At 45.9% G+C, this 23,815-nt stretch overlaps 1 protein-coding gene across 1 annotated transcript in view; it reads right to left on the bottom strand.

Annotated features, from left to right (window-relative positions):
- LOC147698454 (serine/threonine-protein kinase Nek5-like) overlaps nucleotides 1-23,815 on the bottom strand; it is a 235,630-nt gene that overhangs the window by 119,238 nt on the left and 92,577 nt on the right. The window lies entirely within an intron of this gene.

The raw sequence follows: 23,815 nt of genomic DNA, 5'->3' as shown, positions 1-23,815 counted from the left end.
TTTATCATCAAATCTGAGAGTCTGATGGTCACCCCATCACAGTGGATTTTCAGTGGCCTAACTCCACCGCTACTGCCTGTGCCACAGAACAGTCAGTGTTTATCCTGACCAGAAGTAGCCTTTGAGGAATTATTTTACAACTGCGACAGACTCACCGCACAAGCTACATACCTCCAAGCTATTACTTCTCAATTTGTATACTCCCTTTTCACTTTAGCTCTTTTATATAAGTTCAAAATGTACTCTATTCCCATGTTTTCTCAATTTTTAGCTTTTTTAACTCCTGTATGTCAACCTTCTCACGTTTTGTCTTTTTCACCACATACCTGCTGTTTCCTTCAGATTTTTTTTATCATTCGCCAGTTTTACCTCTCATCTTCTTTTTACATGTCTTTTTCTACTTTTTGTAGATCTTGTACTTCCTTGTTTTCTGTTTTTCGATTTTCTTTTCTAAATTTTGAATATTCCATTAGTGTTGAATTTCAAAGACATAATCTGTTGAGTTAATAGCAACCGAAAGTGGCGTGCATTGCTTACAAAAAACATAAATACCTAAATAATAGAGTGGGATCATTTTCTAATATTCTATTGACTGCAGACTTGGGTCTCTTTCTGAGTAGGGCTAAAGATGTGGAAGGCCGATCTCTATGCTACGATGTCTGTTTCATGGGGATTACAGAGAGATCTGAGAGCCTCAATATTGAATTCGTTTTTTATCAAGGAATGGAGAACTTCCACATAGAAGATCAACAGTCCATGAGCCTTCTTCTCAGGAGAAAAGTCCACTGGCCAAGGGAATTTCTTCACCCGGTGGTGTGATACCCAGAAGGATAATTGCATGGAATCTCAAGTACAATTCTTCAAACTGCTATGTTGGTAGGTCTAGTCCCACTCATAAATATCAGGCTGGCATTGCTCCTCCCACTTTATACACACTGATTAGGGACACATTTTAGGGCTTAATTCTGATAAGGCTAAGCTATATGAAACTGGCCTCAATAATGTAATGCTGTTTCCAGTGGGGCTGCATGTCATAGAGGAGGAAAAGTTGTGCCACTTTCAACCCCCGGATGAAGTGTTGGACTGTTGTGATGGTTGAGGATTGGCGGAGACAGGAAGAAAATTCAGAGGTGAGCAACTTGTTGGTAACAGTAGAAGCACAGTATCCAGTAGCGGCCCACGCCCTGCTAAAGTGGTGAGCGGGCCAGAGGAGAGGGGGGTTTGATGGGAGGAAAAAAGAAAAGTAAACAAATAAAAAAAACTTTCCTTAACACAGCTGCAGTCTCCCCCTGCATTGCGCTCTCCCTGCATCTAGGCACAGGCTCCCAGACTGCACTGCGGCAAATCCTGACACTGCATGAAAGCAGCGTCAGTATTGGCCTGAGCGCCAGCAACTTGCTCTACCAGGCAGACTGGGAGCCTGTGCCTGCTCTCCCCAGCCCCAGCAACGCAGCTGGATCTGGAGAAAGTTTCACTGCGCATGAGCGTTTGACCCTCATGTGCAGTAAAGTGAGTGCCCACCACTCCCCACCCCCACACCCTCCAACAGCTTCATCCCCTGAGCCCACCCCCAAGACTCATCAGAGTTCTGGGGGCGGGTCTAGGGGATTAAAATAAGACAGGTTTTCAACCCGTTTTATTTGCAGCTGGTGGGGGGGAGGCGGCGCTCCTCCCCTCTAATAGAGTGGGTGCCGCTGACAATATCTGCAGAAGTGCCATACCCTGGGCTCCAGAAAGGGCCCATAGGTGACATTAGGGAGGCATTCTGAGTCCCAGACATGGGCCGACAATCTTGTTAAGGATCTAGGGCACGGGTACTCATAGTACGGCCTGCGGCCGCCAGCAGCCCGGCAAGCCTTCCTGAGCGGCCCGCGGACCTTGCAGACATCGTACCCGTGTTTTAAATATTTTTTTTAAAGAGTGTCTGCAAACACTGCCGGTTGCAGCAGTGACACTCTGAGAGACTCTGCTGCTCTGTGGGGGCCGGGTGATTCATTCCAGCGTTAGTCAGAGTGGAGCTGCAGGGGCACTAAGAGGAGGTGAACTACAACAAAGCCCCATTAACATGTAAATGGTCTTTTAAAGACCTGTGAAGTGCTCGATTGCGGCTGTGTGAGTGCCAAGGAAGCTGTCTCAGCCCGGGCTGACACACAGGCAGGGTGAGATGACAGAGGGTGACAGAGAGAGGTAGAGGGAGGGAGGCAGAGGGAGAGGGAGGGAGGGAAAGGGAGGGAGACAGAGGGAGACAGAGGAAGAGGGAGGGAGGGAAAGGGAGACAGAGAAAGGGAGGAAGGCGACAGAGGGAGACAGAGAGAGGGAGACAGAGTGAGGGAGATTGAGTGAGGGAGACGGAGTGAGGGAGACAGAGTGAGGGAGACAGAGTGAGGGAGACAGAGTGAGGGAGACGGAGTGAGGGAGACAGAGTGAGGGAGACGGAGTGAGGGAGACAGAGTGAGGGAGACAGAGTGAGGGAGACAGAGTGAGGGAGACAGAGTGAGGGAGACAGAGTGAGGGAGACAGAGTGAGGGAGACAGAGTGAGGGAGACAGAGTGAGGGAAGGGGAGTGAGGGAAGGGGAGTGAGGGAAGGGGAGGGAGGGGGAGAGAGAGAGTGAGGGAAGGGGAGGGAGAGAGGGGAGAGAGGGGAGGGAGGGAGGGAGGGAGAGAGGGAAGGGGAGTGAGGGAGGGAGAGGGGGAGAGGGGGAAGGGGAGTGAGTGTGAGGGAAGGGGAGTGAGGGTGAGGGAAGGAGGGAGGGAAGGAGAGGGAGGGTGGGGGAGGGGGTGGGAAGGGAAGGAGAGGGCAGGAGAGAGAGGGAGACAGAGAGGGAGTGAGACAGTCAGAGTGAGGGAAAGATAGGGAGAGGGAGTGAGACAGTCAGAGTGAGTGAGACAGAGAGAGACAGGGAGGGAGAGAGAGGGGTGGAAGGAGGGAGAGAGAGAGAGACAGAGAGAGGGAGACAGAGAGAGAGAGAGAGAGAGAGATGTGTGTATGCCGGGTCTGGTAGCTCAGTGGACGAAGGCGTCCGCTGCAGGGGCCTTTGTTCAACCTCATGGTCACAGTTTTTTTTGTTGCTCTAGCCCCGCCCCCTACCCCCCTGACCCTGCACCCACCGGTGCGGCCCTCGGACACAAACCACACTGTAAACTCGGCCCCAGAGAGAAAGTTTGTGAGTACCCATGATCTAGGGCATACATGGAATCCTGGAAGGTCCAGAGTCCATAACTCCTGGATAATGATGGTGTGGAAGGAGGTGTACATGGTAACACGATCCACAACCAAATCTTTTGGAGGAAACGCTACAAAAATCTGGAACTCCATCCCACCCCACATCAGAACAACCCCCTCGTTTCCTAAATTCAAGAGCCTACTCAAAACCCTATTCCTCGACCGCTCTCGAGCGAACTGACAGCGCCCAGGTAGCTCCCTAGCCGACACTCCATCTTACCTAAATTTTGAGACAGACGACAATGACTTGAATAAAGAAAACATTTTCTTTTGTGCATAAAAGTTTTAATTGTCTAATGCGCTCGGATGATCTTCAGACTTGGCTTGCACCCTCATCTTCTCTGCCACTTCGCCCATGTTCTTGCTCCCTTCCCTCCCCTAACCCCCATGTTCCACCTTCCTCCTGTATCATCTGATTGCACATTATTGTGTTTACTGTGAAGTTCTCTGATACCCATGGGTCTAGCTAGCGCTATACAAAACTCCTAAAATAAATACATCCTCTGACTAGATCTAAGAAGTTAAAGAATATGTGTTTTGTATGATATGAGGTCGCTAAGGGGATTAGAGTAGATCGAAGGTTATGTTACATTTTCACAGTGTTCCATGAACACTATCTGGAAGAACCTTCTTGGCCTCTGGCAAGCACAGATTTGAACTAACATACCAGCGTGAACGGAATGAATAGACACGTTGTGAGCCACACATTTCTCCTAAACTTACCTGAAGAAAATGTGAAGCTCATTAGAATCCTGTCAGACTCTGTCAGGCATTTTATTTAAATGTAACAACAAAATTGAAGAAACCATTATAAATGTAGTAATTGTAAAAGGGGAGCTCATACATTTTATGAAAATATCCAACAAATTAAATGATGTATTTTTACGGATGTCTACTTGCCTATTCCTGACCATCAACGGTTTGCATTTTGTAAGAGGGTTGAGTATTTGGCTAAAGTCGGAACACAAGCATACCTGGAGTTATCTATTTTTCCAGTCTGTGACCTGCCATCAAGGGGAGCCTAAATTATGCGTCAGCAGTAATGTTATGAGATGATGAACTTGATGCAGCTCTGCGAGAAGCTCTCTGTTTACATCCTGAAAGTATCAAAGACCACTATCTCTATCTCTCTTTGAGAGGGCTCTAAGCAGCTGCTTTATACTCTCAAAATGGTTTATTTTGGGAAAAATAAACCTTGCGATTAATGAAGTCAGGCAGAAGAAATTAAGTGGGAATTAACATGCATATTCATGTTAAAGCTTAAGGCTCTTATCCCTTTCAATCATTTAAATGCATGCAAGGATATGCTGATAAGAAGCACACTATCAAAATAATCAGCAAATGTAATACATATTTTTGTACAATAATGAACATAAATGTATTAATTACTGCAAGCAATATTTACCTATATAGCCTGAGCCTTAGTAAGGAGTAGTTTCGTACCTGTAACTCCAGTTCTGTAGTAGGGGTATCTCTGTGATAGTCATAATCATGTGCATGGACCCCGGTGCACTTCATTAGATATATCCTTTTAAGTTGTCCTCTTCTGCAGTCCTGCATAGACACTTAAGAGATAATAGACACTAATGCAGCCTAAAAACAACTAGGCTATGCTGGCCATTACTTCATCCTGAAGTGAAAAGGATAGCCAGGTAACAGTTAAATTTAACAATTTTACTGAGTTTCACACATAGAGAAACTCCCCTTCATAAAGATCCTTTTTTCATGATAAAGATGAAGGGTTGGACAAACTAAATCCCATAGGCTGCCATTATGTGTCTGTAAATGGATACTGTGCTTTTAAGAATCCTTCCAGAGACCATCGGTATCCCATGTTGCACAACCAAAGGCTAGTTACTTTCAGTTCTTTTTGAAGGCATATAAAGCAGGGCCTGCTTAATTCTGGATATTACTGTTTCATCCACCGCAGAGGAGGGTGGGTTGCTTATGACTATCACAGTGATACCTCAACTACAGAACTGGAGTTACAGGTAAGAAACTACTCCTTCTCTAGTAGGGGATCTCTGTGTACAGTCATAATCATGAGAATAGAATAGCAAGCTTCTCCCCAAACAACAACCCCAGCAGTGGAAGAAACAAACAGACCCACTATTGTGTAAATAGATTCCTCAGTGAAGCCTGCCCAACCTGAGCATCTGTCCTGGCATCAGAGTCTAGGCAGTAGTGTTTAGCAAAGGTATGGACTGACTTCCAAGTGGCAGCCTTACAGATTTCTGCAACAGGGACGTTACGGAGTAAAGGCGCTGTAGCAGCTTTACCTCTGGTAGAGTGAGCCTTATGCTTACTAACTAGAGTTGTGTTGGCTTTCTGGTAACACAACTGAATACAGGACACGATCCACCTGGAGATGGATTGCTTGGAGGTAGCAAGACCAGTCCTGACAGAGCCATAGTTAACAAACAACTGATCCGATCTATGAATCTCCTTAGTCTTATCTAAGTAGAACTTCAACACCCTTCTAACATCGAGAGATGAAGGGATCTCTAAGCAGGAGAGGAAGGATGCTGAAAAAACATTGGTAAAGAAATCGTTTGATTCACAGGAAACTCTGCCCTACTTTCGGAAGGTTTCATGACTACCTTAGAAGAATGAAACACAGTGTAAGGCTCTTGACAACAGAGAGCCTGGATTTCACTCACCTTGCGAGCCGATGTTATGGCTACCAGGAAAGCTGCCTTCCAGGACAGATGCTGAAGAGAAGCCTTATGAATGGGCTCAAAAGGCTACCTCATCAGTCTAGAAAGCACCACATTACGCTCCCACAGGGTGAAGGACGCCTAATGGGAGGAAACACCTTCTTCAAACCTTCCAGAAAATCTTTGATGACTGGGATTTGGAAAAAGCAAGTTTGTGAAGGACATTTCCTATACGCAGTTAAAGCTGCTAGGTGAACTTTAATGGAATGAAAATTCAGGCCAGATTGAGCCAAATACAGCAAATAAGGATGAATGACATCCTCCTTGCAGGAGGTAGGATCAGCATTCTTAGAGGCACACTAAATGCAAAATCTCTTTCATTTATATGCATAGGAAGTCCGTGTGGATGGTCTTTTTGCTTCCTTTAATATCTCCATACAGTTCTGAGGGAGATTTTGAAGTCCATACTGCACTAGCTCAAGAGCCATGATGCAAAATTCAGCAACAAGAGGTTGGGGTGCACCATCTGTCCTCCGAACTTCGTGAAGGTCCGGCCGACACAGAAGTCGAAGGTGCGACAGGAGGGACCGGTGTAGCAGATCGGTGAACCACCACTGACGGGGCCACTCCGGAGCAATAAGGATCATCTTGGCCCGCGATTGGGAAAGTTTGAACAATACTGTCGGTGTTAGACCTGGCATCTTTGGCGTGATTACCCCTATATTTTTGCCCCTACCTCCTGTATTTTTGATGCTGTGCTGGATTTCGTTTTTGCTGGTTTAGATGCTTTGGACACTCTGCCACTGCTGATCAGTGCCAGAGTGTAAGTGCTCCCTATGTAAATTGTTATTCTGATTGGATATACATGTTTGGCATATTTGTATCACCATGAAGTCCATAGTAAAGCGCACTGGGTGTGCCAGGGCTGGTGATGACAAATGCTACTAGTGGGCCTGCAGCACTGATTGTGCCACCAGCAGGAGTAGCTCTAAAAATGGTGTCTCAGGCCTGCCACTGCAGCGCCTATGGGCAGTTTAGAACTGCCATGTCCTCCTGGTCAGTGTCCCCACTGGCCAGGCCTAACCCTTCCCTTTTCGTGCACATCAGTCACCCCTATGGAAGGCCCAAGGTACCCCCCTGGGCAGGGTGCAGTGTATGTGAAAGGTAGAGCATGTACTAGTGCAGGTGACATGCTCTGGTAGTGAATTACAGCCATTTTCGTTTTTCACTATTGTAAGGCTATCTTGCTCCATAAGTTAACATGGGGGATGCTGGCTACAGTGGTTAACAGCATTTCTTCCCATAGGAACAAGATAGGACATAAGTATCTAGTATCCCTGAACTCAGAATTTAATAACACATCTTTTAGGAAAGGTGGTTTTTAAATCCTGTGTTTGAGAACAGCACTTTTAGAAAGTTGTTGTTCTCTTGTCTGACCCTTCTGTGTGCCTGGGCCTGTTTGTGTATTGACTGTCTGGTTTGTGAGTGACAGGGGCTGGGGAATTCCCCAGGAGGCTGGATGAGTCAGCACTAGGCTGAATGAATGCATTGCAACCTGAGTGGTGGGAGGAGTTAGCACTTGGGACTGAATAGGGCTGTGCCTGCCTGCCACAATGCTGGCTCCACCTCCTGCTGGGCGGCTGAGGACCCTGCCCCTCACTCTGAAAGGAAAGAGGCAGCCAGCACAACAAAGTGCTCAGGATCCACCCAGAACTGGTTCAGACCGGGCTCAGGGTCCACATGCACAGAGAGAACAAAGACTTTAGGAATAGTAATAATAAACTTTATTGCGTGATTAATAAAAATCTTTGCAATGACTCTTAAAAACATTGGAGTAGATACATAATCAAAAGTTTTACAAAAAAAGTTAAAACAGTAAAAGAGGGTAAAAGATATGGACGAAAGAATCATGCAAACTGATGCAATACATTGTGTTTGTAAAAGAGAAAAGCATTTTGAGATTTACTGAGTCTTTGTTAATCAAAGGAGAGTTTCTTGAGATGCAGAAGCGAGTCTTATTGAGTCAAGTTCAATCGCTGGCCTCTGGGTTTTGGATTGTGTTAACTGTTTTCATGAAGCGCACTAGGCTGCAGGCTAATTGAGTATCTTCTCCCTTGAAGCTGATCAGCAAGGCTTGCCTGCGAGTTCGCACACCTTTTTGGTTCCAGAGCTGTGTTAATTTGCCGCTTCGAGCACTGTCTAAAGCTTTGCAGCTACATAACAAGTGCAGAACGTCCTCCTTTGGATATTCGCAAAGACTTTAGGGGTATAAGTACAGGACCCCTGACAACAGAAAATTAGATCATCCTGGAATCAAGAAAGAACCTCTGCCAAGGAGAAAGCTGACTCTGAAGAAGGAAGACTGTCCTGCTGTTGCTCTGCTGGACTGACCTGCTGTTGCTTTGCTGCCAAGGAGAGGGGAAGGACTTTGCTGTGAGCTGTGTCCCTGTCTTGAAGGAATCTCCAAGGGCCTGAGAAGAGCTGGCTCCATGTTTTTGAAGTCCCATGAACAAAAGGACTGCACCCCCAGTTTCCCTGAACTCTGCTGAGAGAGTTCTGTCCTTCCTAGAGTGCTTGATCCAGTTGTGGGGCCTCTGGAAGTTGTACCTGAGCTGGGAAGCTTGAAACTAAGCTTGAGAGACTTTTGAAACTGAAAAGTGTTGCATCGCTCGCTTGCGGAGCGCATCCCCGACAGTGCGAGAACTTTCCCGCCGCTACGAAGGTAGAGATCATCGCAGCGCCTGACGCCGCTGCCAGAACCGTCGCATCCTTCGTTTGCGGGACGCACCAGACCGGTGCGGGAGAATCGAACATCGCTGCGAGTGTCGTCGCAGAGCCTGTCGTCGCTGGGTGAGATCACCGCACCGCTTGCTTGCGGACCGCATCACGTCGCTGCGAGTATCGCCGCAGAACCATCGCATCGAGGAGCTGCGAGAGAGAGGATCACCGCTGGACCGCGCATCGTCGCCCCGGAGATCGTCGCAGCCCCTACGAGATCATCGCATCGTGCCTTTGCGAGAACAGACTTCCTACGGAACCTACGCACCGGAATCCACGCAAGTGGCCTTCCTCCCCGTACAGACCGGATTCGTCGCAACACGCCCGCTGCTGCAGCGGGGCTGTCGCATCGCCTCCCCAGGGTCTCAGGAGTAACGCATCGCTTGTTTTCCACCGCACCAGCTTCCTGCTTGTGGAACTTTGTTGCATCTAAAAGGTACTGTGAGTAAACGTGACGCAACTGTGAACTTTTCACGCATCTGTGGATTATTTTAACGCAACTTAAAGAACTTTGATTACAACCTGAAGAACTCTTTTGAAACCATATTCTTGAACTGTGTATGTTGGATTTTTGTCGTTTTGGTCTTGTGTAGTTTAGAATAAATACCTTTATTTTCCTAAACTGTTGTGGGATCAGTTTGTGGTGTTTTCACTGTGTTACTGTGAGTGTTGGTACAAATACTTTACGCATTGCCTCTGGTTAGCCTAGACTGCTCAGGCCAAGCTACCTAGAGGGTGAGCAGGGGTTATCTTAGAGGGTTATCTCCTTGCCCTGACTAGAAGCAAGGGTCCCTATTTGGACAGTGGTACCTACCTCTGCGAACTAGAGACCCCCAGTTCTAACAGTCGGGATCAGGGGAATGGGTGGAAAAGCGTAGAGAAAGCTGTTTGACCAGTTGATCCACAGTGTATTCCCCAGAGTCCCTGGTTGGTAAAACCCTGAGGTGAAGTCTCGGCATTTGCTGTTTTCTGTGTCGGCAAACAGATCGACCTCTGGAGTACCCCATCTTCTGAAGATGTCTCGTACCACTTCGCCGTTTAAGACCCATTCGTGATTTTCTTGAACGAGTCTGCTTATGGTCAGGTCCCTGGCCAGCAGTCAATTCCAGATTATCCGTGCTTGCAGAGACAACGGGTGAGATCTTGAACCCGCCTGCTTGTTGAGATAGTACATTGTTGTTGTGTTGTCCATCTGGACAAGCAGGGAACTGGTGCGAAAGGACGGCTGGAAGGCTTTCAGCACCAAATGAACTGCTCGGAGTTCCAGGAAGTTGATTAGGTACGTGGCCTCCTTCTGAGACCACGTGCCCTGTATCTGAAGGTGGTCTGAATGCGCACCCCAGCCGTGGAGAGACGCATCTGTCACAATGGTCTGAGCCGGTATCTCCTTGTGGAACGGAATCCCTGAGAGGAGATTGTGAGGTGAACACCACCACTTGATGGACTGGAGGGCTTGCTGTGACAGCTGAATCCTGTCCTCCCAATTCCCTAGTCTCTGGTCCCACTGATCCTCCAGACATTCCTGCAGAGGCCGCACATGGAGGCGTGCATGTGGAGTGAGGAAGATACAAGACGCCATGGAACCCAGGAGAGAAAACACCGTCCTCACCGTCGGCGAGGGAATGGTCATGAGAACCTGAGCCTTCTGAAGGATTGATAAGCGACTCTCCTCCAAAGGACGCATGTTTGCCTTGCGAGTATTGATGGTGGCTCCCAGATACTGCAGACACTGTACAGGAGTTGAGACAGACTTCTTGTTGTTGATGTGAAGGCCCAAACATCAAAGGAGAGCGGAAATTTGAATGAAATGCCATTGCGCCTCTTGAAATGTCGCTGCCTTGATCAGCCAGTCATCCAGATATGGGTAGACGAACACCCTGTCCCTCCGTAGATGCGCTACTACTACAGCCATGCATTTGGAGAACGTCCTGGGCGCTGACTTCAGGCCGAAGGGAAGCATGCATACTGATAATGATTATTTCCCACAGTGAATCGCAGGAACTTGCAATGTTTCTTCGCTATTGGCACGTGAAAGTATGCGTCTTGCACATCTATTGCGCATAACCAATCTCCCTGATGGAGCTGAGGGTAGATTTGATGTAAGGATAACGTGCGGAACTTCTCTCTGCAAATCCACTTGTTTGCCTGTCGCAAGTCGAGGATGGGCCTGAACTCGTTCTTGTCTTTCTTTTGACAAGAAAGAATCTTGAATACAGTCCTGTTCCCTTCAGTGCAAGAGGAACTGGCTCTATTGCCCTTTTCTCCAACAAGATGTTCGCCTCCGCCTATAACTCGCATAGCATGTAACGGGAGTGAGTCGGAAGGATGGACGGAGGATGGCTGATGAAACGTAGAGAGTATCCATTGCGAACAATATTCAGCACCCAATTGTCCTGAGCTATATTCTGCCACTCTGCCAGGTAATTTTGAATGCTTTCCCCCACTGGAGTGGGTAACAGAAGAGGGGAAAGTAATCCTTCAGGGCTTAGGTCCAACAGGAGCCTTGTTCCCTGTAGACTGCTGGTTGGACCATCCTTGTGACTGTCGTTTATGAAACGGTTGTCGCTGAAACTGTTGCTGTTGTTGACCATACTGACGGCTTGCCCCCGCTGGAACCTCTGAGATGAGTACCGCCGTTGGAACGGGTGGGAGGTCTTACGCTGCTCTTTGGGTTTCTCCAACACGACAGCCTTCAAGGTTTCCATCTCGGATTTCATCTGTGCCATCTCTTCATCTGCATGCGAACCAAAAAGAGTCGAGACAGAGAACGGTAAGTTCGCTATGCGCTGCTGAGTCTCTGGTTTTAAAGAAGTAAGGCGAAGCCAGGAATGCCTTTGAAGAGGCACGCCATGACAATTTTTGTGGACCGAAAAGAGTGACGTGTCCACCGCCGCACTGATGATCTGGTTAGAGACCATCAGTCCCTCGTTCAGTATTTCTTGAAAGTCCTCCCTCTTGTCCCTGGGTAGGAGATCTACGAATTGGTTGAGCGATTCCCACAGGGAGCAGTCATACCTCCCCAGAAGGGCAGTCGAACTAGCCGCCTTCATTGAGGAGCTCTACCTACTGGGGTCCGCACTTTTGGCCGGCAGAACTTGGCCACCCCCCACCCCCGTGGCCTCGGTAAAGAGTCTCGGGGTCACTATTGACTCCGGCCTTTCTCTCGGGACCCAAGTGGGGACGGTGGTCTCCTCCTGCATGTTCCAGCTGCGCAGGATCAGGAAGGTGGCCTATCTCCTCACTCCTGAAGCCCTTCTGCAAGTCATCATGGCCCTCGTCCTCTCCCGCTTAGATTTTTCGAACTCTATTTACCATGGTCTGCCTAAAACATCTCTTTCCAGACTGCAATCTGTTCAGAATCAAGCGGCGAGACTGGTCCTTGGTATTCCGAAGTGGCAATCCGCCAAACCCCTTCTTTCCAAACTGCATTGGCTCCCTGTCATTTCGAGGGCAGCCTTTAAGATCGGCTGCCTTACCTTTAAATCTATATCTGGCTCCTGCCCCGTCTTTCTGAAATCTCTCATCAAGCCCTATTGCCCTTCACGGAACCTGAGATCTTCCCACCTTCACTTCCTGGCTATCCCCCCTATTAAACTCTGCAGATCTGGAGGCCGGCGATTTGCATTCCTGGCCCCAAAACTTTGGAATTCTTTCCCCTCTCTCTCAAAACCTCTAATTCTCTCATTCTTTTCCGTAAAACCCTAAAAACATGGCTTTTCCCTCAATCCAGCTAAGTCCCCCTGGTCTTTCTGTTTCCAACCAGCGCCAGGAAACCCATAGTGTCAGCACGCTTTACAAATTCCCCTTACAATACAATACAATGTGGCTGCAGAGCTGCAGACATTCCTCCCCACCGAATCCAGCTTACGGCTTTCCTTGTTCGTGGTACTGAAGACGCCGGGCCGTAGCATGCTGCTTTTTTGCTGCCACCACAATGACAGAGTACAGGGTGGGGTCTTGGCCTGCTGGGCTCCGTGCGAAGTCTGGTGAAGGTGCTGTTTGCCCAGGGGCAGGCGGAGACGGAGGCAACACTGGAGGGGGAGGGGGAGGTGGAGGTGGAGGAGAAGGAGGAAGAGGAGGCGGAGGAGAAGGAGGCGGAGATGGCGGAGGAGGCGGTGTCTGCCGAGGAGGCGTCCTCGAAGGAGAATATGTACGGGAGTACTCCGAGTCTGAAGAAACAGCCACCCTTCTTTTTTGTGCCCTAGACTTCCTACTCAACCTTGATGGAACGCTCGACGGTGAGCGTCAACGTCGTCTTGAACTCCCTGCTGACAATGACAGGCTCACAATTGAGCGTGTCCAGGAGTGATACCTCGACGTTGAGCTTCTTTGATGGCTTCTCAACTTCAATCTTCTCGTCGACTTCGACCTTCTCGACGCCGACCGCCTCCTTGACGTTGACCGTCTGCTCGACGCTGAGTGTCTCCTCAACGCTAAGCTTCTCCTAGACGTTGAGCATCCCCTTGACGCTGAACGCCTTGTTGACGATGGTGATCGGAGTTGTCGCCTCGAAGGCGAGCGCCGGTGCTTTGAACTCGATCGACGTGATAGTGCTTCAACGTCGATCGATGTCTCAACGGCGATCTTTGCCGAGATCTCGCCATCCTTCCCCTCAATGCGGAGCATCGACGTCACTCCGATCCAGAGCCCTGGGTCGACGGGGAGCAGATCGTCGTCATACCTGCTCTTGAAGTCGACATAGCAGTTTTCGACGTCGAAAGGGACTGGTGCCGTTTTTCAGTCTGTTTTCGACTGGGGAGCCCCCCAGAGGCCGGCGCATGGGTCTTAGTAGAGGACTCACCCTCTCCTTGCCCAGAGGTCCCTTTAGAAGTTGCCTGTCGTCTCTGCTCCATCCCTTGAAGTCGAATCTTCTCCCTGTCACGCAGGGTGCGCCTAGAAAAGGTCTGGCAGATGGCGCAGGTATAAGGCATATGAGAGGCAGGCAGACACTGAATACATATTCTGTGCGAATCCAACTTTGCCTTTTTCCTCCCACAGTCAGGACACTTGTCGAATAAAGGATGGCATTATGACAAGTAAACTGTAGAATTTCTGCCCAAAAAGTACAGCAGAAGCAAGAGAAAGGTCAAAAATGTCGAGTAAAGTTTTAAAAAACTCACTTACAAGCTAGAAATATTGAAAAAATACCAATAAAGGTAGAGTTCAATGCTCCAGGGTCCTGCTAGCAGTAGCCAGAAAAATGAACTGAAAGTAACTAGCCTTTGGCTGTGCATCATGGGATATCGAGGGTCTCTGGAAGGATTCTTAAAGGCATGGTATCCATTTACACACCCATAATGGCAGCCTATGGGGGCTTGTCTGTTCAACCCTTCATCTCTATCATGAAAAAAGGATCTTTGTGAAGGGGAATTTTTTCTATGTGTGAAACTCAGTAAAATAGTTACATTTAACTGTTACCTGGCCATATTTTTCACTTCAGGATGAAGTAATGGCCAGCGTAGCCTAGTTGTTTTTAGGCTGCATTATTGTCTATTATCTCTTAAGTGTCTATGCAGGACTGCAGAAGAGGGCAACTTAAGAGGATATATCTAATTAAGTGCTCCGGGGTCCACGCACATGGGCGGGACTATTCACATGATTATGACTATACACAGAGATCCCCTACTACAGAAGCACATTAGCAAGTGCACAATATAGGGGGCTCCAAAGAGACACATAAAGCAAACTACATAACACTCCCAAAACTATAGTACGCTCTCAGAAGAATACATGAATCATATGTATTCATACTCAACCTGTTTAAATGTCACTATGAAGAATGATAAAATATCAAGCAAGGCAATGGCCTTATGTCTAAGTCGACTATACAGCAAGGTGCAAATAGTCTAAAAACAAATCAGGTACAAAGGGTGTAAGCAAAGGTTGGCTGTACGGGGAATAGCGGCGACAGTGAACAACCTTTTCATTGTAAACTGAGTTCTGTTTTATAGACCTGGACTCTCAAAATCCAAATAATCAAACATGTAATTGATGATGTGAGGCCATAGTGAGAAGCAGGTCATCGAGATCATGGAAGTAGACGTTGTAGAGAGCGCAATCAGCATCAATATCAGCAGAAGATGACTGAAGCTTGTAACCAAAGATACTGAAGTAAGGGATCAACCTAGGTGCAGATGAGCAAACTATCAGCACTGGAAATTGGAGAAAAAGAACTCTTGTTTCTTCAGATTCTGGATCACCTCTTGACAATGCAACTACTTGCAAAGAAAATACATCTTTCTGGTGGAGATGCTTCTAGGGTCAGTTGCTGAAGACGCTACTTGCACTAAATAAGGATTTTCTCAGGTGTTTAGCTGGAGTCTCAGCAGTCTTTCTGATTGTGTAGACTATCTCAACTTGACTAATCTCTTCTCGGGGTACCTCCAGAATAGGGAGAGGAGATATTGCTCTAATCTGAAGGCACTTTGGATTTTGGTGGGGGGCATTGAACAGTCGTGCCACATGATGTTTCTTGATGTGCTCAATTGAAACCTTCCTGCTTTTCTTAGCACTACACAATTTTGGTAGGATTATGGCGCGAGTGTCTTCTACACCAAGACCTGGCATTTGGTCTGCTACAGTGAGGGCCACTGGAATTATGCTGCAAGGGAGGATGAAATGATGCAGCAGGGTTTACTAAATTATTTGGCAAGAGAATGCATATTATGTGGCACAATGAGGCATATTTTGTGATGGTATCCGTTCATTATTTTGTCATTTTTGCACATGTTAACACTGTCTGGATAGAGGTTTCGCCTTATTAGTAGTAGTTTAATACCCAAATACAGCAATATGCAACTGAAAGATGAACTGTCAACATTTACTGCACAGCAACAAGTGTTGTCACATTTTTAGTAACTCTTGATATGTTTGAGCTAGATACAAAACGTTTTTGTTAAAATTGGCAAACTATGCAGCAGATGATGGAGTTTGAGGCAAATGCATAATTGTTGAAAAACGCCACAGCCGTAGATTCACCTAATCTCTGTGGCCTCCAAATCAGGTGCAGGAGAAACTATAACAATTTGTTTTCCTTCTGGAGGAGGACATGCTTTCAAAATGACCCTCTCCATAGATATCAGAATTTTCTCAGTTGATGTAAATTGTTCCTCAGCTGCTGAATATCACTGTGGTTTAAGCTATGGGAGAAAGTTACCCTCACTGAAAAAAACATATGTGTAGGCTGATGTGCTTGAAACAACCCTAATAACAAGGGTTTTGTTATTGTCCTGTGTTTGCATATATTTGTCTCTAACACATCTGATTATAGCTCAGGTAAGATCACTGAATGCATATTTGTCCAGTTCTTTTTAGGAGGGATGGGCGAAATTACCTTGTATAAAGGCTTCACCTGCTCACCGTAATGGGGAAGAGAAACCCATTCAAATACAAGAGTCCCATACAGGCTTGTAATTCCCTTAATGTATTCGGAGTAACAAACTAGCATACTTGCGACAGGACGAACGTTGGAGTATGAGTACTGATGAATATGCATTTGTAGGACAAACAGCGAAAGGAATTTTGATTTCTATCAACCCGAACAGCCCTGATGAAGTCATTGATGCACTAACTTGTGCATGACGAAACCCGTGTTGTCTGCGCTTTCGGATTATTTGGCTACACTTTGGAATTTCTCATATATATCTTTATTGAACATTTTAGAATATCATATACACTTCAATTGGAAGAAAACTTTCTGTTGGACTCATCTACATTTTGAAATATGATTCACTAAGAAGGACTTGTTGTGGAACTGTAACTACGGCTGTACCTATATTGGAAATTTATGGACCGATAAGCAAATATATTATTATATGATGATGTTTGATGTTTGTTTATTTTAGAGTGCTCAGGGAGGAATATATTTGAGATTTCAAAAGGATAAGCTGGACTTGCTGTGACAACCAGGATCTGTTCACCCCCACACCTCCCAAATAGCAGGACACTTTTTATGACTTCAAATAATTAGTTACTGGATCTCTAGCCTTAGATTTATTTTAACAGTCCCATCCGCCTTTTTAAAACAGATTCTGAATCTTTTGAATATCCTGAATCTGTCGAATTGCAGGAAAACCTTTTCTAGTTAAACACTTAACGAACCCTCCAACAGAAAAGAGAGCTCCTAGTTGAGATGCAGGAGGAATGGCCGATATTACAATAGATCTCTCTGTATTTGTAATGGCTAGTAAGTACTTGTGTGAGGTTCTTGAGGGCACTCAGATTATTAGTCAATGAACTGAGTGCCATGTTATGTTTTCACAGTGTTCTGTGAGCACTGCATGGTGGAACTTTCTTGACTCTCAGGCAAGGCAAGCATGAACCAACTTACCAGCATGTTTGGAAGGAACAGATAGGTTATGATCCTACATTTCTCTCAAACTTACCTGAATAAACAGTGTATTGGGAATTTTAAAAACTGTAAACGACAGTCCGGCATTTTGATTTACTGTTGTAAAATCTGGCAACCTTTTGCCACAAGTATGTTCACACAAGAAATCAACACTATTAATTGAAATGCTTTGTTTTAGGTCAATGGTAGTGCAGAATAAATGTAGCAAGATAATTGCATACATCAATACAACTGTAGTGAACACAGAAGCAGAGAATGTAACTATTATGAAAATAGACAACATATTAGATGGTGCATTTTTAAGGATCCATACTAGCCTAATGTTGGCCCATTTGAGGCAACTTTCTGAGACTTTGATGCTTCTTAGAGGGGAGGGTGCAACACAGAGTTAACTTGTGCAGTTTTCTTCTTTGACAGTTTTTTCATGTAAAACATATTTATTTATGAACAGGCAACAGGCTCTTTGTGCCATGGGGTAGTGGCAATTTCAAGATCCAAAGTCTGTAAGAGTAGGGTAATGGGAGTTATGGATAGTTCTTAGGAAATTTCTATTTGTGTGTTGCCTTCCAATCTCATGGTAGTATTGGAACTTTATTTGTCCAGAACTACAAACAATCTAAGGATTCCAGGATGTATTTTGGGACACTGAGTTGCGATTTGCATATTGGTGGGACTAGACGGGTTGGGTTGTTGGATAAGATTAAGAGTGATGTGGTGACCCAATTTCTCAGCAGCAACAAACCGGATTGAATAACATTCCAAGAAACACCTGTTTGGTACTGAGTGCCAAATTGTGTGCAGGGGAGGTAAAGGGTGGGGATTCATGTATGGAACTCTTTCCTATTGATTCTATGAAGTAGTTTCATCTGAATAGATGTAATGTGGAAATGTCGGCAAAAAGAAAACTCAGAGATTACAGTAATCTACAAATACGCTCAAACTATCAGGGAAAAAGCTCTGTGAATTGTTGAGCACTACTACCGACTTGTTATATGTTATTGGGTGTGAATTCAATGACGTTATTGGCTTAGGAGTAAGTTGATAGGGTGAGTGTAGCTGGATCAGGTGTAGGAGCTGACTATCTTTGCATCCACGCTGGGTCTGAGGGGTGTAAGAGGTAACGACATGGGTGAAGCAGGCAATACTCTTCAGTGGCAGCTAGCATGGATCAGGGGTACGAGGGGCAGGGGCAGGAGGCAGTGGGCCGCAGGAGAAGCAGGTGTAAATAAAAAAAGAAAGTAAATGACCTTCTTGCCGCTTCCTGGTCGCATCTCTCCTCGTAGTCCCTCACTCTAGCCGGAACAGGAAGCACACCCAGGCTCTCAGTCAGACAATCAAAGCGCTGCAATGCAGCATTGTGACTGGTCTGAGCGCTGTGGTTCGGCATCCAGGCGCTGAATTGGAGCCTGGGCATGTCCTCCATGCAGGCTGTAATGCAGCCTGCGTGGGGAACATGTAAAGTGCGCATGAATGTTTGGTTGGCCTGAGACGGCCCTTCAAACATTTATGCGCACTTACAGTTTGTTTACCACTCTCCCTGCTCCTGTCATTTGAGCAGCACCACCCCGCAGAGCTGCAGAAATCAGGATAAAATAAAATGATAATAACGCCAGTTATTATCATTTAAGTTTTCCTTAACTTCACTGCTAAAATGCAGTGGGGCAACGCTCCTCTGCCTTAGCGGATGAGCCGACACTGGTACTCTTCACTTGGGGCCTATGACATATCCTCTAGGATAGGTTATCTCTTTGTGTCCAGCTCTGATGATTTTCCTATCTGAAATATCGTTTTTTGCTAGAAGATTCCTAGAACACTACCCCTTTTGATCAATGTTGGTGTGTACTACAGGGGCATTGGGGACATCTGAAGACTCAGTACCCAGGTGCTAAAAGTTCCCCTGGTGTGTGAGCACTCGATTGGGGTTGCAGCTCACTTTTTCCGAGAAAATTAGTTTCTGTAGCCTCGAGGGTCACTTTGTGGAGACATCTAAGACAATATTTTGCACCAAGTCCATGTCCAAAATATCACATCACTGAGAAAAGCAGAGATCTGTAAAGAGGCATTCTAGCCTTGGAAAAGACTCAGGCTGTCCATTACAGAGGCCCAAGCATAAAAGTCCTCAATCGGCTGAGGGATGGGTAAAAAGGAGTTAGTGATTGGGAACTTAGGGTTGATTATACTTGGATAAAAACAGGATTGTATGAAGAGTAAGGTTAAGTTGAAGGGATTGTTGTTGAGCAGAAGAGATAAGACTCCAAGCAGATTAGGAGGGTCAGCGATGGGGATGAAAGGGAGGTGAAGGCAAATGTGGAAAAGGCACCAGCATTTATTCACTATTTTCAAAATCTGTATTATTCCTGCCTGCCAGAAGATGGTCTAATTATGGAACATATTCTTGGGAAACTTGAGCACCCTTGGCTGTTGAACTATATTAGATATCTGTTAGAATCTGATTTTATAAGAGATGAAGTGGAGAGGAGTTGGCCTAACGGCTAGGGCGGTCGACCCCTAATCTGGGGAACCGGTTTCGAGTCTCGGCAAATACGTGCAACATCCTGTGATTCTGGGCAAATCACTTAATCCCCCCGGACCTAACAAAAATGAATTTGTCCTTGTGTAACGCAACAAGTGCTTGTGTAAAGCGCTCTGATACCCGATACATTTGGGTCAAGTTTGCACTATATAAAACTCTGTAAACAAAAAGCTTAAGAGATCGTTTCCATAAGAAAAAAATATCTGTCCCAGTAGCATCTAATGATCTCCATATGTGATTATTTGGCCTCCTGGCTCCATGGCTATGAGATCGTTTTCACAATATGAAGGTTAAATGCAGGATAGCAATACATCTCTGGTTAGGAGGCCATCTTGCATCCATAAAACTGTGAAGGCCTGCTCATCTGATCACTCCATTTCTCTTCTAAACATTGTGTCAAAGGCACTGCCAAGGTTCATTATGGAAAACCTGGTGGCTGTAATCATGGGCCGATGAAACATGATCTATCAGAATTCATGCTTTGTGGGTTAAAGCTGAAAAGACGGTACAAATGTATAGGCAAGATGGACAGTTTAGATCCGTCTCTGGTTATTTTGCCACTAAATGTCAAGAGGTTTAATTCAGTTGAATGGCAGTTTGGGATGAATGTCCTCCGGAAAGTGGGATTTGGACTGGGATTCAGGTTCTGGGTGTCTCTGTTGTATACTGGACCACTAGCTTGGTCAGGGTACATGGTGTCATATACCGACAATTCAAAGTACCAAGAGATTTTTTGATTTTTTTGTTAACAACCTGGCCACTACGACTACAATTGTGACATATATTGTAAGAGTTCATGCTGCATTCCAACAACCAAATGTTTCAGATTCACCATAGGTCTATTGATTTCATAAGGAGTTCGGGGACATAGGCATGGAAATAATAAATGACTAGGTGAGGTTTAAGGACTGGAGCTTGGTGCCATTTCTGGGACAATTCAAGAGTGATGTCAAATATCGGAACAAAATACAGTCATTTATGGATAAGCTGCTTTTTAAAATCTAATTTCTCTTTCACTACTCGTTTATGCCCTCGAACATGGGCTTGCTAGAAAGTCGTGGGGAACAAATGACCTACAATGCCTTTGAAGAACTGGTGGGATGTGGGGGGAGGCATAACATGGTATGCAAGACTCACCAGCTTTACCTCTTTGGCAGTTGGGAAACTGCATGTTTCCCACATGTGGAGAGTTCAGTTATATAATAAAGTCTTGCCAGGCAGCCACAAAGGTGGTAAGCTGGAAAGATATGGTAATGTTGGAAACACCACTGTGGCAGGCTCATTTCTTAAGATGGCCAGACTGCAGGGTCTGCAGAGGTGGAATTTGATAGCCATATCAAACCAAGAGGATGTGGCAGGTAAGGCTGATATCAAACAATTTGAAGTCCTAAGAGCAGAATTAAAATTGCAACTGATGCAAAACTATTAGTACACAAGGGTTATGCACTCTCTGAAGTGGTGAAAGATTGACTAAGATAAGTTGCAGGCTCACTCGCTCATCGAGACTCGTTGTTTGATTGAATTGGGGGCTTTCACCAGAATATACAGTAAACCTATGTGTAATGTGTCTAATAATAAACTTTTCTTGGGCACAGATGGGAATTAGACTTGGGTTTCTTTAGAGGATGATAAAAGGGTGTCTGCCTTGATGCAACCAAGGAAAGGTGCCCTAGAGCTAAGCCTCAGTCTGATACAGTTGTTAATACTAAATAGGATACATTACAGCAGATCAAAACTGTGGGTCATTAAGATTAGTGGTTGTACAAATATGTAAAAGGTGTGTGTTTACATTGCTTTTAATCCCAATTAATATTATATTTTGCAACTCATCATGTAGGTATAATAAACAATTTTAACCCAACAGGTCCTACTGTAGTTCCTTCACATGCTGTGAGCCCAAGATCTCCCTTCACAACCAAGGAAGGCACCAAGCCCAGAAGATTCCACTTCTACTCTTTCAAACTGATCCATCAATTTGGGCTCCAGTTCTAACCAAGGTTTTCAATGCAATCTTATTCTCAAATATCACACCTAGTTCCTGGCGTAGGGAAAAAAATTGCTGTACAATTCTTAAAATTACCCGCCAATCTCACTTCTGGGCAATTTATGGTTGAATTTTAATGAACCTCATCAAGATTGGATGACAACGAACAACATCCTTTCTCCTTTACAGCCAGGCTTCAGAAAAGGTATTGGGACAATTGAGCAAACAATCAGACGTGAGTGTTTTGCTTAAAAAATACCCATTTGAGCAAGTCCCAATTATTTTTTAACACTTATTGATCTGAAATCCGCCTTTGACTTTGACCCAACTTGGGTCTGCACTACAGTTGGAATGCTGACAGGGCTCTAATAAGGTCAATAGCCAACTGGAGGACTACACCGATGCTCTGACTACTGACTCAGGTGTACACTGAACCTGCCTCGGAGGTTGTCGACTTTGATGGCGATGCCCTGCGGAGTCAGAAGATTGGCATAAACCGTCCGTGAGTGACACAGGCAAAGCTTTTCCCGAGAAGATGGGAGAGCCCAGCGAGTCTGGTGATTCTGATGCCTGTTAATGTATGTTTCTGCCTACCAACAAGAGGAGTCTCACTGTGATTTCTGCTGCCTGGCATTGACAGGTATTCTCTCTCCTCCCCATATTCAGTGTCGAGTGGTTGCCCGTGTCAAGACCTTTTGAAAACACTCATAGAGACATTCAAGATGGCGGATCCTTGTGATAAAGGCAAGCATTAGTCGTGTGGTCAGCTCTGAGGGGGAGGTATGAACATCATGCCATAACAGCCACACATGCCCCATACCACCTAGCACCATCTCCCCCACCAGGCCAAAACCCATGAGAATCACCCATGAAGAATCGCCGGTACATCCTTTGAAATAGATTTATGTAATGACCCTTGTCTGGCGCTTCACCACAAGACTACTTCACTAATGTCAGACCATTCTCAGCCTACTATCAGCACTGCAGAAGCTTACTGAGTTGTACTGACAGGTGCAGTTCCCCCGTATGGGGTATATATTTACGCTGGATCACCAGAGTGGTATGAACACTGAAACCTCTGATGAAGAGGTGCATTCTTAAGAGCAATCAAAAAGCAGCCAAACCTGCCCGGAGGCATCTCTGTGAACGTTGGTCATCCCGTTCACGTAATGACTCCTGACCTCACCGCCTCAAGCTCCAGCTACGTGCGAAACGACTTTTTGTCACCCACCAAGTGCACAGCTTGTTGGCTAAATGTCTCCACCCAGACTTACAGGCGGAAATCCCTGTATAAACCCTGGGCGGCCTTTGATGCTCCTCACTGGGGCTACCCATGGAACTGCTGTTCTGCTGCCACTTGCAAATATTGAAGTCAGTTGCATCTACAGAGAACAGCTGAAACAAAGGATCGCAAGGAGAAGTATGCAGCCCTGCCAAGTATCACGCATTAGGCGTTAGACTAATACATTTCAGTGCGGTGATCCGTATCACTACACTGAAATGCATTGTCACGCATATTAGGCAGAGATCGCGCCTCGGCTGTCAAGCCGGTAGGACTTCTATTATGACTAAACTAAGCTGGAGTGAGTGGCTGGCAGTGCGCTGTGGTGTGCGCGCTGCTCACTGCACTGGGCTTGGGTGATTGGCTGAGTTAGATGTTGCTAGTGCTACAATGTTTCACTGAGACATTACGATTCCCCCCTCGGCGCGGCTTATGGGAAAGGCAATCTTAAAAGATCTAAACAGGAACCATCACTCCCTGACTCTCCAATCACAGAATAACTAGACAGTTCCACCACACTTGAAGCAATCCTCAAAAAACAAAATGATATCCATGAAATAGCGCAGAGCACAAAAATAAATACAGATATCCTACATGTCTCTAGAATCAGAAGAGACCTTAAAGAACTGAACCTTTGAGTGGCAAAGGCCGAGGGTAGAGTCTGCATGGAGGAAGATTGTATAGCAGCTCAATCTAAACACCTGCATAAAAATGACTCTCTATTAACCTCCTTCAAACGCGAATTCACATAGTTGGAAGACCACAAAAGAAGACTTTCAGTCTTCCGGAGGGAACAGAAGACAAGGTTCCCCCACTGATCGCCATTCTGGAATCCTGGCTCCCAGTGACACTAGGCCTCTCAGATAAGAACTTTGAGCTTGAAAATACCCACCAGATTCACCCCTTCAAAACAAAGAACACTCTTGCTTCACATTTGCTGATTTTTAAGCCATTGCGTTATCAACATTCTGAACTTATTCTAGCACATATGAGGAACATTAAATCGC

Source organism: Lissotriton vulgaris, chromosome 8, assembly GCF_964263255.1.
Source record: "Lissotriton vulgaris chromosome 8, aLisVul1.2, whole genome shotgun sequence".
NCBI classification, from domain to species: Eukaryota; Metazoa; Chordata; class Amphibia; order Caudata; family Salamandridae; genus Lissotriton; species Lissotriton vulgaris.
The sequence above is the reverse complement of the archived record's forward strand: the minus strand, read 5'-3'. Positions and strand labels throughout refer to the sequence as shown.